At 40.9% G+C, this 14485-nt stretch overlaps 1 protein-coding gene across 1 annotated transcript in view; it reads left to right on the top strand.

The window, feature by feature from the left end:
• The first annotated feature begins 7072 nt into the window (after nt 1-7072).
• CadN2 (Cadherin-N2) overlaps nt 7073-14485 on the top strand; it is an 88277-nt gene continuing 80864 nt past the window's right edge. The window contains exon 1 of the mRNA NM_136011.4: nt 7073-7092. The gene's annotated coding sequence lies outside the window, so the exon portion shown is untranslated. The remainder of the gene's footprint in view (nt 7093-14485) is intronic.

Raw genomic sequence — 14485 nt, 5'->3', positions numbered from 1 at the left:
AAAGTTTGTGGTCAATGGTCCATTGAGGTTTAATGACCAATATTCCTTAACCAACTGTCTTTAAAGGGCTGCTGTAAAAATGCATTTAAAGCAAATCAAAAGTTTTCTGCCAAAGAGAACGGTAAAAACAACTAAACATAATGCGTCTATTTGCCACTTAATGAATTTCGTATTTTTTGTTTCCTGCCCGCGAACGAGAAAAACAGGGCGAGATGGCAAATGGAAAACCTGTGTCCCATGTCCTGTGTATTGTTCGGCGTCTTCATTTCTTGGCTTTTGCCAACTGGCAACTTTCTGCCAACCGGAGTGGCAAATAAAGTATCGCCGCCACATCTTGGGGGACGATTTCGGGATGGGGGCATCTGGCGCAGAGCTGCAAAATTTTCGCTTCTGTCTGCCAAGTTAAATGTAATTGTAATTTTTAATTTTAAGTGCTCTGCCAGGGACCGAAAATAATAGAATGCGGGAAAATGTCTGGTGCGCCAGCATTACAAATGTTAATTGCGCAACACATAACTCATACTCTGCTTTATGCTGTGAAAAGCGGGGAAGGCATTTTCCTATATGCATGGCTGGCGGGAATTTCTCGTAATAAGTGTAGCCCATGGAAATATTTGTTTTTCATGCCAGGTGAACTGATGCTCTGCAGCTGGATTTTTCAACCTGCAGCTATTTTATAACTGAAGGATATTGATGTGTGTCTTTAAGCATACCAATTTAAATGATTTAAAAGAACACAGTTTTTAACAACAATAAAAAATAGATATGAAAATAAACTGTGATTGGTATCACTTTTCTCTTTGTAAGTATATTTTTGCCACTTGAAAAATACGGCTCTCAGTGTCCCTTTAGAGGGTGCACCTGCTTTTGAATGAAATCGATGCCTGTCAAAGGGAGTTTGGTGCAAACGGCTTGCGACAGTCGACGGGGCAATATAAACTGTCCGCTACTGTGTCCACAACACCCCACTCCCCTTGCCATTTGGCACGCCAGCACTTATGCCTTTTGTGCGATACTTATGGCAGTGCAACTGATAAAGGGGGCCGAGTTGGCTATCGGCTGCTTGCAGCTTCTGCTGCTGGGCAAAGCATAAATTCGGCGCTTAACGGTGCCCACATGGTAGCGATGCTGGTTTTTCCCGTCGCCAGCGGGCTCGAAATTCCCCTTTGTCACTTTGAAACCCCAACCCCCTTTCCATTTTTGAATCCGCCCGCACTGACCATTGTCCTCGCACTCGCAGCAATTGCAATTGTTTTCTATGGTGCCTGCATCGATGATATGGTCATGACTTGCTGTTCAGTTATCTTAGCCGTTTGCTCTCTTGTTTCCCATCCCGCCTTCCTTCGATTTTCCCCACCGCTCTGGTTTTAATTTTCACCCTCACAGCAGAGATGGTTGCGATTTTAATCAGCACCGAATCGTTGATTGCCGTCCAGTTGGACTGCCTGTTGTTTTTACTGCGCACTTGCAGTTGATTATCGCCTTCGCACTTGGCCAAACACTGAATCGAGAAGATCTTTATGGCCTACTCATTAATAATCACTGATACGGTCAGTTGTGAATGCTTAGAGACTTTAAACCTTCGCCCCATATACGGGTACTTTGCATAGTTGTGAGGCACTTTAAGGCACTAGTAATGCGGGAGTGGGGTCTATATGCAAAAAGACAAGAAAATATTTAGCTCAGAGAAGACATTCCTAAGTGGAACATACTTATACCATTTTATCATAAACTAATATCATTGCTGTTGGGAAACTTAATATACATCGAAAATCGATTTGCAAAAATCATTAATTTTGACTGTTGTCACAGCTTGCGATAATTGTTTTCGATCCTTTTCGGGCAATGTATAAATATATATAATAAATATATATATATATATATAATAAATATAAAATCACAGCGCTGACAACATTTTACGGAAATATAAAAACACACACACGCGCAAACGGGAGGCAGAACAAACAGATAACAAATTAAAAATCTGGCGAGTTTGCTTACATTGTGTGGCCGGAACTTTGAATAGCAGGATGGGGCATATGGTCAGAAATATTTTGCTGGTTACATAATTATTTTGGTTTGGCCTCTGGCGGATGTGGTCGCTTAACTGCCGGGACATCCGAAACTGCAAAATGCAGTTGATGGAAATTTATTCAGCCCCCGTGGCATCAAATCCTGTGTTTTTCCACCAAAAGTTGGTAGCAACGAAAAATTCAATAAAAGTCCGGTTCGTCTCCCCTCCTCACCACCCTTCTTGTGTTGGCCTGGTCAATTTTTCTAGCTAATGATTTGGTTTCCGCTCTGCCGAATGTGTATGTGAACTGACCCACTGCGGTTTTTCCAGTGCCTACATGTGTGTGTGTGTGTGTGTGCGCGTTAAATTTATGGCTTGCCAAGTGGTTAATTGTGAATGCGTATTCGCGGCTTGGGCGTTGAAATGTGGATGCGTTGGTGGCTTAGAAGTGAAATGGGCTGCGATTGAAAATTGCATTTAAACCCCAAATGCTTCGACGAAACAAATGAGAAAATTGAATGAAGTGTAAGAAATGCTGACAAACTTTGGTACTTTTCAAATTGGTACAAAAATTGGTGGAAATCAAAAACTCGTTAGCACATGGCAAATTGAGTTTTGTTGTTGGACATCCAAGGCGTTTCCCAATCTCTCAGCAAAGTTCAAGTTGTGTACACTTCAACTATCAACCATTACTACTAAAGTCCAAAACTAATGAGCTTTCCCAAAACACGCTGTTTTGCATACATTTTGCCACTTAACTACTGTTTCCCCCGAGTAGTGAATTCTGGCATTTGTGCGGCTCAAAGCTAATGGACAGAGGGTAAAAAGGATGGAAAGGGTGCTGCGTGTTTGGCGGTGCCTGTGTGTATCGAGCAAATATTCCGGTTCGATCCTGAACCGCCACCTAATGAGAAATCCTATTAAGTACAAATTTAATCCTCTAACTAATTTCACAAGCACGCCGGGAGCAGCACGCACAAATTTGGGAGCTCCCATGGCGAGTGGTGGCCTCCACTTCCAGTAACATTCACCCCGGGAAATGCGACAATGCTTAGCAGTAAACTGGATAGTGCGCAGAAAAAAAAAGTTTAAAACAAAATATTTTTTTTTTTTAAATAGGTTTTTAAAAGAAATTCATTTATTTTATGTATTATACTTAGTAAAAATCATGAGTAAAAATTGTACTTTATCAAGCTCATGTCAGATTATTTTACTACAAGAAAATTGTCTCAAAATATGGCTTACATTTTTTAAATGTCCAGAAAATTTTTTGCCTGTGTCAAAACCAAAAATTTGCACAGGCGATTGAATCAATTAAAAGTTTGCCACAGAAGTACGAGTTGCAACACCAGCTACAAAACTGCATAGGTCGTGCGGTAAGAAGTGTGTTGAATGAGCAGAGAGGGTCTCCATGGAACCGAAACATTCTCGACAAATTTAGCCAAAAATTATCAACAAATCTCAGAGGGAAGAGCGCGGTACCAAGCCCAAACTTCAGCTTGTGTGATAGGTAAAGTGCACAAGTTGTGACAAATATTTTGAGCGCACTTTATTGACCAATATGTGTAGCAGTTGCCAGTGGCAAAATGCGAAAATGCGGAAAATGCTTGGGCGGACAGCCAGTCAATTGATGTGGCTCTTGGTGATATGGCAAACTTTCCCGGCAACCCATTGGGACAAGTTTCCGTCCACAGCGGAGGAAGCCGGCGCGGAAGTGACTGAGTCCTGCCAAACTTCAAAGAGCTTCGAGAGCGCGAAATTGGCATTTTTAATTGCCCAACACAGTTGGCAGAGCTATTAAGTCTTTTAAAGAATTAAGTTTTTAAAGAATCCAAAAAGTTGATCAAATTATGTTTCTTGTGGAAAGAGTGAAGTCATCATTAGGATTATAATATATGTTTTACAAATGACAATAGGAATTTTTAAATGCGTAAATTGTCACCACTGTCACACAGATTTTTCGCTGTGTAAAGCCCATAGAAATTGATTGGCTCACATGTAAATAAAATCCCGGGCACTGGCATAGTGTCAGCTTAAATGTAATTGTTTGGAATTTTAATGAAATTGAAAGACTCCATGCTGATGCAGCTGCAGTATAAAATAAGAAGTAATTGGCAAGCAATAAAAAAGAAGGCTAAGAAACCCGAGAAGACTTGGCTACAATGCCGTGGCAAGTGAGTGTGCAAGTGGGCAAAATGGAAAATGCGGAATGGGAGACTTCACATGAGCTGGCAGCCCTCGAATCTATTTGCACTAAGTGTTCGTTAGAAAATGTTTGCATAGCAGCACTCAACGTCATTCTAAACACATGTAGAATCGTCGGAGACCCTTGAAGAGAGCGAGAGAGCTCCTTGGGCATGGAAATTGCGTGGGAAATGGAGAAAATTCGGAACAGCCAGCGGGAAGAGAAGTGCGAGGCCTTGACTGTGCGATCTGAGTGAAGGAAATCAAAGAAAATCAATAAAAGGCAAATTGTCGTAGGAAAACACAAATGTGCATCATTTTAACTTTATGCAAATTGCAAAATGTGTGATGAAGTCGATGGCTCTGCCGGCTTGTCCCGTTCCACACTTTTTCCAGCTTTTCCGCCATTTCATTCCTTCTGCAATCATCATGAATGAATACAAATACAAGTAAATGTGTGCACCAGGCCCTGGGCCCCGACCACACCCCCATTTTCCACTGTTTGTCATGTGCAAATGCAATGGCTGACAAAAGGCATTTGCATATTTAATGTTATTACGTTATTTTGCATGGCACACAAAAATTTATGTTTGCATGCGACAAAACTCTCAGACATTTTCATACACCCAGACTCATTGCATTGCGAATGCGCATATTCGTTATATTTCCCACAAATTTCACAATAATTCCCTTACAACTTTTGGGAAGCCAGAATGGTAGTGAGTTGAGTAAAATCTCGTGCCACACTTGTGCGCCATCGTCATCACCATAAATAATACAATTATTGTCTGCTGTCAGTTTAAATTTACGCCCATTTCGAGGCTTGGCTAGTGAAGTAAATATCGCAAATGCACAACGACGAGAAAAAAAGTTTGATGATTGTTGAGTAATGAAATTCCATTACAAACACATTTCAGATTACAGTGCCTGTTGGATGCTTTTTCCTGTCTTCCACATCATAAACGCCATTATCCACGTAGTGGGTAGTGTAGTCTATTTCCGATTTGTATTGTCATTTTTGGAAATATTAAAGACTATGGGTAATTACAAATGCTATTAATGTTTCCTCGTCATTTATTTGGACCAATCTCTTAAAGAATTAATAACCATGGAAGTCCGCAAACAATTGTCTCAATTAAATTTGTATCATAAACACCATAGATGATTTGTAAAGATAGCGGCACCAGGATTATTTGCACTGAATATAATTTAATTTCGGGTTACAATTTAATTAAAATTATAGTTTGCAAGACAATGAAGTAAAGCTTGCCGACATTGGAGCTTGCAGTAGATATTCCCAAATCGAATTTATTACAGCATGGTTTCTTGGGAATTTACCCGCATAGCATTTTCTGCTGAAAAATATAACCTACGAGCAGTAGCAATTTATGATTTTAAATTCCATATCATCAAAATCAATGTTCAAAGCTTAATGTAGTAGCACACGCACATACTTATGTGCGTCACACATACAAAGGGCGCCGCAAAGGAATCAACGCGGCCGAGTTACCAAGAGGCAGCCCAAAGTGTGACTTCGGTCACTTGGCTTTGTCAGCCAGGAAACCAAGGGGCAAGTCAGCCTACAAGCCTGGCAGGATGTGTGAAACAAGGACACGAGTAGGGGGCGACCGAAGGAAAGGGATGGGTGCAACTGGGACGGGTTCTAGCGTCTTCTGGCCAGCAATCATGGCAACCGCAAATCATCATAGATACTTCGAAAATTTCATTACATTGTTAGGTTGTGCTCGGCGACTTGGTAAAGGTGGCAGGATTTCTTCCGCCTCCGTCCTGCACGACCTACCCCACACACCACGCCCACTGACCCATCTGGGAAATCTCGCTGTTATACACTACATTTGGAAAAAATACCTATTCCATATGCTTAAGACAACTTTTATAAAATAATGTACAATATAGTATATTATATTGAATTTATAATTTATTTTATGTGTAAATGTGTATTATTTTTATAAATAATTTACCCAATTGTAAATTATATGTTTCTCAGTGCATTTGTGCACTTGGCTGAATGTTATCTGCCATGCCAAATGATGTCAATGAATGGTTAGATGAGGTGTGTTTGTATGAGTCCCTGTATTATATAACTCCCTACCTCCCACCTACTCGCACACACACTCACACAGACGCACGCATAACAGTTAATGACGGCTCTGAAAATTCCCAGGAAGAGCAGGAAAAGCACAAGTTTCCCAACAGAGCCGAGCCGCCTCTCATTTCCACATTTTCCCCCAAACCAGCATTTTTCGTGCCGTTTTTTTTTCTTGTTTGTGTGTTTTTTTTCCGGTTTCCCCGTGTCCTGCCACTCCCCATCCGCCCCCATTTCCGCTTGTACCAACGATTCTCGTCTATTGTCTCATTGTCTGTGCGCTCATGTATGATTTTTTATTATAAATAAGCTTGTAGGCATGTGTCAGCTAGAAGGGAAAAGCCCTATGCGCCAACTAAACTCTGGCCGTAATCTGAAATGGTAAGCAACAGCAATGTCTGGCAATCATGGTGTAACTGCCAGCAAACAACAAAAACAGAACAGAAAACAGAAACGGGAAAATGTGTTGTGACATTAAAATTTAAGATTTAAGGTATACATTGGCCGAAATTTCATTAGACGAACGCTGTCGATTGCGATTTAAAGGAAACGTTCGAAGTAAGAGAAGCTAGAATGAATATATCTATAAGTAATGATGTAGAGCTGACAAGCGAATAAATTATGTGTGGAGAAAAACAGAGTTGTGTCTTAGCAAACGGAATAATAAATACGTTTCAATGCTAATATAAGTACCTGGAACCTGGAACGATTTACTTAATAACCATTTCCTTTTTTTATTTACAGAACTCGAATTTTATTCGAATACTTCCTGTCAGCAATCAAAATGGTACGTAAAAATCTCCCAATTGTTTTTACAACAAAATGAGCTCGTTTAATAATTCCCATTCAGACAATCTCTTTTAATTTATTTATGAAAATGTCTTGGAGTCTCCTCGCATTGTTAAAACCAATCGTCTTCTGCCAAGCAATTCAAATTCAGCACCCATAAATACTTTGAACAATTGCCGTCGGCCTGGTTGATTGTTATCTCAGCGCAAATCTGGGCAATTCAATAAAAAATAAAGACTTACAATCCAGAAACACACACATTCTGCATTTGTCTATCAAAAGCAATTTTATCTAACTTACAAATTTCCAAGAAAGCTGGAAGGGCAACCTTTTGCTGGCACAGAATATACACATCTAAATTGCAAACAAATTGAAAGCCGCAGACGTTGTGGGTGTGGATGAATATCTCAATTGCAGAGGAAGCTAAAGGGAAAATCCCGGAATCGGGTGCTGCGAAAGAATACACATTGCCTTGGGCTTATTTGTCGATTGTGCGGCAATGCAACACTTTTTTCTCAATCCCCAGGTTTAAATGAATAATGGGCAAGAAGGGGCAACAACGTTTGCCATTCGCCATTCGCCAACTACGCTCCACTCCAGCCAAGCCAATTTCAATTCCCTTCGCCAGCCACTCGAATCCTTCCTGGAAGCTGTGGCTGCGTCATTTCCATCAGTTGATTGCCATTATGTTGTTAAGGTGAAAAGCGCTGGGACATTGTTGTTTTTGTTGCTGCCGGTGTGTGGCAGGAATATTGCGACACTTGCAACAGCACACAAACAAACAAAGTGCAATGCTGTTATTGTTCTGCTGTTGAGTGGAAAATGAGTTTACACTTAAGTAAATCACTTTTGCGCTTTCATATTGACAAATGAAATTAACCCCGACGACAGAGGGGGCCAGCACCGACAGACTTCTCCCCGAAGCACGCACACGTAAGACATTGCGTATACGCAATATCTGGCATGGCCTGCTTTCCTGCATTGTTAACTTGTTTATTAGTGATTCAGACATCCCTTCGACCTGATTCGGTAAAACTGAACCGGCCATAAAGAAAATTTGATTTCGAATTGGCAGCACAAGCCTCAGAATTAAGGTGTGGGCCAGGAAAAAAGGTCAGAGGTTGCAGGGCTCACTCAATTTGCTGGCTAATTTAATATGCAGGCTGCAGAAAAACCTACCGAAAAGTAAAATAAAGGCACACCAAACACATTCAGCTCTCGTAATTGGATTTTGCAAAGTTATTGTCTACAGGCTGGCAGCCCCTTTCTTTATCCTTCCTTTCCATCTCGCACTCGCTGCATTTGAAATATCGAAAAAGTTTCTGTATAGGAAAGGGTTTCCAGTCCTGAGTATGAGATATGCATGCTAAGTCATGGCTGACCAGGCATACGAAAGTTTAAATGACTTTTGCTTACTCTTCAGCCCAGTAAGAAAAGTACCCTCCACACCCCAGATGTGTGACACAATAACTTTACGCTTGTAAGCTTAGTTTAATTAAAAAGAAAAAAATAAAACACAACTGTAAGATGGGTACGATTTTTCCACTATGGCATTGCAGAAAACTATTTCAATTTACAATGTTGCACATCGGTAACTTTTCAGATTTCTTTACTTTGAACCCGAACACGCTTCATTTTTTGCCGTGTATGTGTGCGAATTATTTTCAGCTTTTTGACATGTAAAAAGTTTTTCCTGTCTGCCGTCCGGCAATTTCTGTACTTCAATTATTTAGTTAATTTAACTGACTAGCATTTTACCTAAATAAGATGTAACAAAACTTAAATAATATTTGCGGATGTGAAAGGGCAACAAAAGCATATCTTGTTACAAACCTGAGCTCTTCTCGTACTTAGCATAACTTGTCATGTGCAGAAAATTACTTTCACGTCAACAAGAAGACGAATTTCCTACCGAAAGTTCTTTTATTTTTGTTTGTAAAACTTCTGTTCAGCGCACACAGGGCAAATTCCTTAAACTTTTCTGTTATACGCATATCAGCAAAAGAAGGGATTTTCCGTGACTTTTACGAAGAATTTTTATAAGTTCGCGCAAATACACCGCAATGATTGTCGCTCACAAAATCATTACAAGGTGATGACATCTTTTTAGAGATGAAATTCTTGACAGGATTCCTTGTCTATCTTCTAAAAGCAAAGAAATGAACTTTGTGTTAATATAATCTGCATATAACATGCTTTAAAAGAGCTGCATCAAAATGAAGTACTTTGTTAAAACACATTACTTTTTCGATTAAAGAGCGTATTTAAGAATTCGGCCTGACTTCTTTCCACTGATGGAATTTTAGCTGTGTCCAAACACATGCATAATGTTCATAATGAAAATGTGCAAGGGCAGGCATAAGTTGAAGTTTTTGCCATGCTCTCAAAACAGTTTTCCACCCATTTTCCACCTTAACCACTGACATTCTTCCCGTTACATTCTCCCACCCGCGTAATCTTTCTCTCAGAGCTTTGAACCTACACCTTCCGCTGTAACTCAAAACTGTTTGCTGCCAGTTTGATACCGTGTGTGCGTTATTTTCTGCTATCAGCTTCTTCCTGTTGTTAAGTTTTCCCAGCCAACTTGTGTGTAAAGTAGGTTAAGAACTAAAATTGAGGCAAGTGAAAATTTTAATGCCACATAACTGCGGAAATTGTTGAAAAAATCAATTTAGTACGGCAGACCGTACGGCACATTATGCTGATGCCCATTGTAATCTCCTTCGAGTTCCCACGAGCCGCAACCCACACAACTCGCATAACAATGCCAAGTGATAGTAAAAATCAAATATTATAGTCACAAGGCAAGGGCTCCGAGAGCAGGATAACACTTTTCCGACCAGGACCGAAACAATCTGGCTAACAGAGAAGTCAATATGCGTCTTGCTTGCTCCATTTCTCAAGTTGGATAATATTGCGGTCGGCTTTGCATGAGGGAGAATGTGCAACAAAAAGGGGAGAATCAAATGCACTCAAGAAATGTTTTATCGGAATTACAAAAAGGTAAATGAGAATATAAATAAATTGTATAGAAATGATCAGTTACTTAGAATCCTTGAAGCCAAGATTTATATAGTTAAATTGGTAAGATGCTTTTTCTTCAATCTCCTTGTTATTTGGGAAGTGTAATTTCTATACAAAAAATTTTCTGTGAGTGCTGAAAGAGGAAATTCGCCGGCAACAATCTGCAACGTCTTAGTTTTTAGCCGACTGTTGCCCTCTTTTGACTGTTAATCGGCTGCAAAAACAAAATGTACTCGAGTGGTAAAAGTTCCAAGCATCGCCATCCAACTGTGAATGCAAAAAGGAGCATCCTGGCCAGGAAAAAGGAGCAGCAAAGGGAGTGCAGGATCAGGCGGCAAAACCGTTGCTGACTGGAAGATGCCCTAATGCGGTTGCCACACATCACTTGTTCCCCTGGTCGACTGGCAGTTGTTGTTCCTGCTGTTGCAAATTGTGGCCCAGAGTGCCTAATAGCAATTCAATTTGTTCCAAAACGTAAGCTTCAAAGTGGCAAGAACTTGGCGATGCAAGAGATTGAACCGAGCTCTTGAACTCTGAGGGGCTTGCGGCTGTACAAGGAATCAGAAGGCATTGGAAATTGAAGGAACTTGGTTAAAGGAACTTCGAACTAAAGACTTGTTATAATAACAATATTATTTCACAAAAATTGTATTCCAGTGTTACCTGCTGGATAGATACTTCCAATCAAGCTTTAATTAGGTGCATATTCAAAATATGTTTTCAATTTGATGGTATTATAAGGTATAGCATAAACAGTAACAAAGGTAGGATTTCAAATTAACTAATTAGTTTTGAATATGAAATTAAAGACCATATAATTAAAGAATTGAACTGCAATTAATTCAGCATTGACGTTTTAAATTTAGCATTTCGGGAAAGTGAAAACAATTATGACCATCAAAATAGAAAAGAGGAGCACGCAACTGCAATCGGATCTGCAAAAATGTTTGAACTAAATCGCAGGGGAGATTCTCCTGAAAAGGCGTTGAGCTGCCCTAGGATATACCGACGGGCTGAATGGATAAATGAGCGAAAAGCTATTTGGACCTGCCGTAAATTCAACAGTTTATTGGCTCCTTCGCCCAAAGTGCAGCCAAAATATTTGGCTCTCCTTAATTGAAAATGCACTTGGCCAGGAGGAGAGGGCGCCCGGCAAAAACACCCATGCAACCTCATCCCTGTCTGGAGCATTTCTAATGAGCACTTAACAATTACATACCTCCTGAGTACGTTGGCTGGGCTTGGGAATTCTTTTCCATTGACTGTCTTTCTTGCTCGTACTTGAACAAAGTTTAGCACATACTTTGCTCTACTTTATTTTCCAATGTCCTTTTAATCAAAAGCCAACTTGACCGGGCCAACAACAAAGACATCCCATCGACTGCGACTTGCACAACGAGCATTCAGCATCGAACAGTGAGCAGCAATCGATTTAGTTGGCGGACTGGCCAGGACTTGCAGGGAATAGCCAGGACTCGCTTTTCCAGGAGCCGAAGAACTTACCTTGCCAAGTGCTCTTCAAGATGCACTCATTTAATTGAGTGACCCAAAAATGAACGAGCTGCATGTTTAATTTCTCGCTCTTGTGCCTCTCGAGCACTGATTGAGATCCCAGGGCAGTCGATTGCTCTTTAAATATTTAAAGAAATTCCACTGTGAAAGGGCCGAAGTGCTGTCGGCCAGAAGTCACCAAAGGCACTTAAGTGGCAATGACAGGGATGCTGTGATGTTGACTCTAGCATTAGGGGATTGCAAGTTGAGCAATAACTGCACTTGCTTCATGGTAATAATTGCAAGGAGAATTGTGTGTGACACATTCCATGAAAAGCTCTTTGACTTGGTAGCCACCCATAATGTCAGCTAAATCACGATTAAGGATCATGAGCAAGAAGTTAGCACAACAATTTATAAAAGTAAATCCAAGGCTTTAAGCTTTAGCATTTCCATAGTGATTCGCTGCAGGACATTATCCTGTAAGCAATTTGGACATATTTGGCTGGCCATAATTTCGCAGTTTCGGCTGCTTCTTTTGGCTAATACCAACATGGAGCTCTTCGTAAACAATGCGATTGCATGTTTCCAGCGAATTAATAAACCAGTACTCCATGGAACAACCATCCATGGATAGCACTCATCCAAGCCCCCAGTTCCCGAGGGCAGCCGCCCACTTTCAGTCCCTCCCAGAAACGCACATTAATGCGAGCGAGTACATAAAACGAAACTGTGATTTTCCTCCTTTCCGCCAAGGTTTCCTCCACTTTTTATACATCATGATTTTATGCGGCTCGAAGGTTAATGATATGTATAGAGGACGGGGGTGACTCAGAGTGCTTCAGCTAATTATGCGCATGTGAAAGGAGGTGGGGATGGGGTGTTTGGGGTGTCATGATCCGGCCACATTAGTTGTATTATTCTAATTAGGCGACGGACAAATTAATCGAGCAGCGAAAAAACCAATGAAGTGTGGGGAACACACTCGACGGGTTGGCAGAGCGCGGGGAAAAGCACTTTGGAAAATGGTCAGACATTAGCACCACCAGCTGGTTTCCTTTTATTTTTTTTTTTCTTCTTTCAGGTGTAATTGCAAGCAATTTTCCCTCACATTTCTTCGGCGATTATTGCGGTCTTTATTTGACCCTTAATGTTCGATTGTATTGCTCGCGTTTTTATAACAATCAACTAGCTATACCTCTTTCGCCCTTAAAAGCACTTAATTTTTAATAACCAGCAGTTAAATGCTCGGACTCGGAACACACATTGCATTTTCACTCTATTTGGACGGCGATACTTGAGTCAACATGCAATCAATATGATATATTATGACCAGAGTGTAAAATGCTGTTCGGTAATTAATAATAAATTGAATGGCGATGCGTGAAACGCTAGGAACATAAAAGCTAGGCGAATTACATAGAAATTTATTGTTTCACCATTTATACTTTGTTCATTATATGGTGTATTTTTGCATTGCTTATATTGTATTTTTCTCTAAACCCTAAAGTTTATTTACTAGTTCTTATCTGATCGAGAGCAGATACAATCTCTTGGCTTTTCCATAAAAAATCCATAATTAATTAAAGTCAAAGCCCAGAGTATTTCCCTAACTCAGGCCGTATCGCAGACTCCTTCGAGTGAATCTTGAGATACAAGTACCAGGGCATAAATCAAATCAAGAGGAAGGTTATCACGTTGATCACGTAATTGATTATGTAAGCTGTGCAGTGGGTGAGTCCTTGGTGAGTCCGTATATATAGGGGAAATGCTCGTTTTTGTTCCACCAAGTGATTTCGCAATTAACAAGGAAAAAGTTTGCTGTCATTTGGGGGGCCAAACGAGTCGATGTCGGAAAAGAGGAACACGCAATCCCCCAGCACGTGGGCATTAAAAGTCCGGACAACGGACTCAGGACTACGGACTGAGGACTCTGGACTACGGGTCCAGTTCGGTCGAATGGCATTCGGACTGCCGGAGTTTGGCATTGTTGATGCTGCCTCTCCTTTGGGACGTGACAATAAAGCGCCGAACCGTTAAACTATTGTGCGCCATAAGGATTAATGTCATTTACATAATTTGCTCATGTGTGAGTGTGAGCGATGGATAGTGGTGGGGATGGGCCTGAAAACCCCTAAAACAGGAGGACACGCGTTTCGGTTTTTCGGCATTTCAGCATTTTGGCCACTCGCACGAACAGCTGCTGCAACATGATTGAGCTTTCAAATTGCTCGACCACGCTCAATCGTTAGATACCCATGGTCTTGCACTGGGCAAAATTCTGTAGTGAATTTGTAAAGCATTTGCTCTTACTGCAGTACCTTGCAAGCATTGCTCCCAAGAATATTCTTAGATGTCTAATGCCGGGAGCCTACATACATTTTACATTCAGATTCCTTAACATGGGTTTTCCCTCCAGTGTAGCTAGCAAAAATGATAAAGACTAAAGGCAAACGAAACATAGCAACCAAAATGGTTGACAGACATCGTAGATTTGTTTAATTCGTTCTGCATTTAGCCGGACAACACATCGAGTTTCCGCTGCTCCCAATCACAACTATGCTCAACTATTCTTAGTCAGAGTCCGCACCTGTCATTTGTTTTTCGGGCATATTGCTCCGTGGTCATAATTATCCATCTGACTTGTGTTCATCCATGTGCGATATCAGGGCATTGGTTCGAAATTTTTCGACAATTACCGGACAACCGCTGTGAACAGAGTCGAATGGTTGTCCATCATCTAGTTGTACAACTCGCATTTATAGGGCCAAAATAGTCGGGGCGTTGCCCGGGGAAATGGCAAGAACATAAAAACTTTGCCCCACACTGTCAAGCCACAACGGAGTCCCTTTGCCACGCACGAGAGCAGGATAGTT

The sequence above is a fragment of the Drosophila melanogaster genome, chromosome 2L (assembly GCF_000001215.4).
Source record: "Drosophila melanogaster chromosome 2L".
Lineage (NCBI taxonomy): Eukaryota > Metazoa > Arthropoda > Insecta > Diptera > Drosophilidae > Drosophila > Drosophila melanogaster.
The sequence above is the reverse complement of the archived record's forward strand: the minus strand, read 5'-3'. Positions and strand labels throughout refer to the sequence as shown.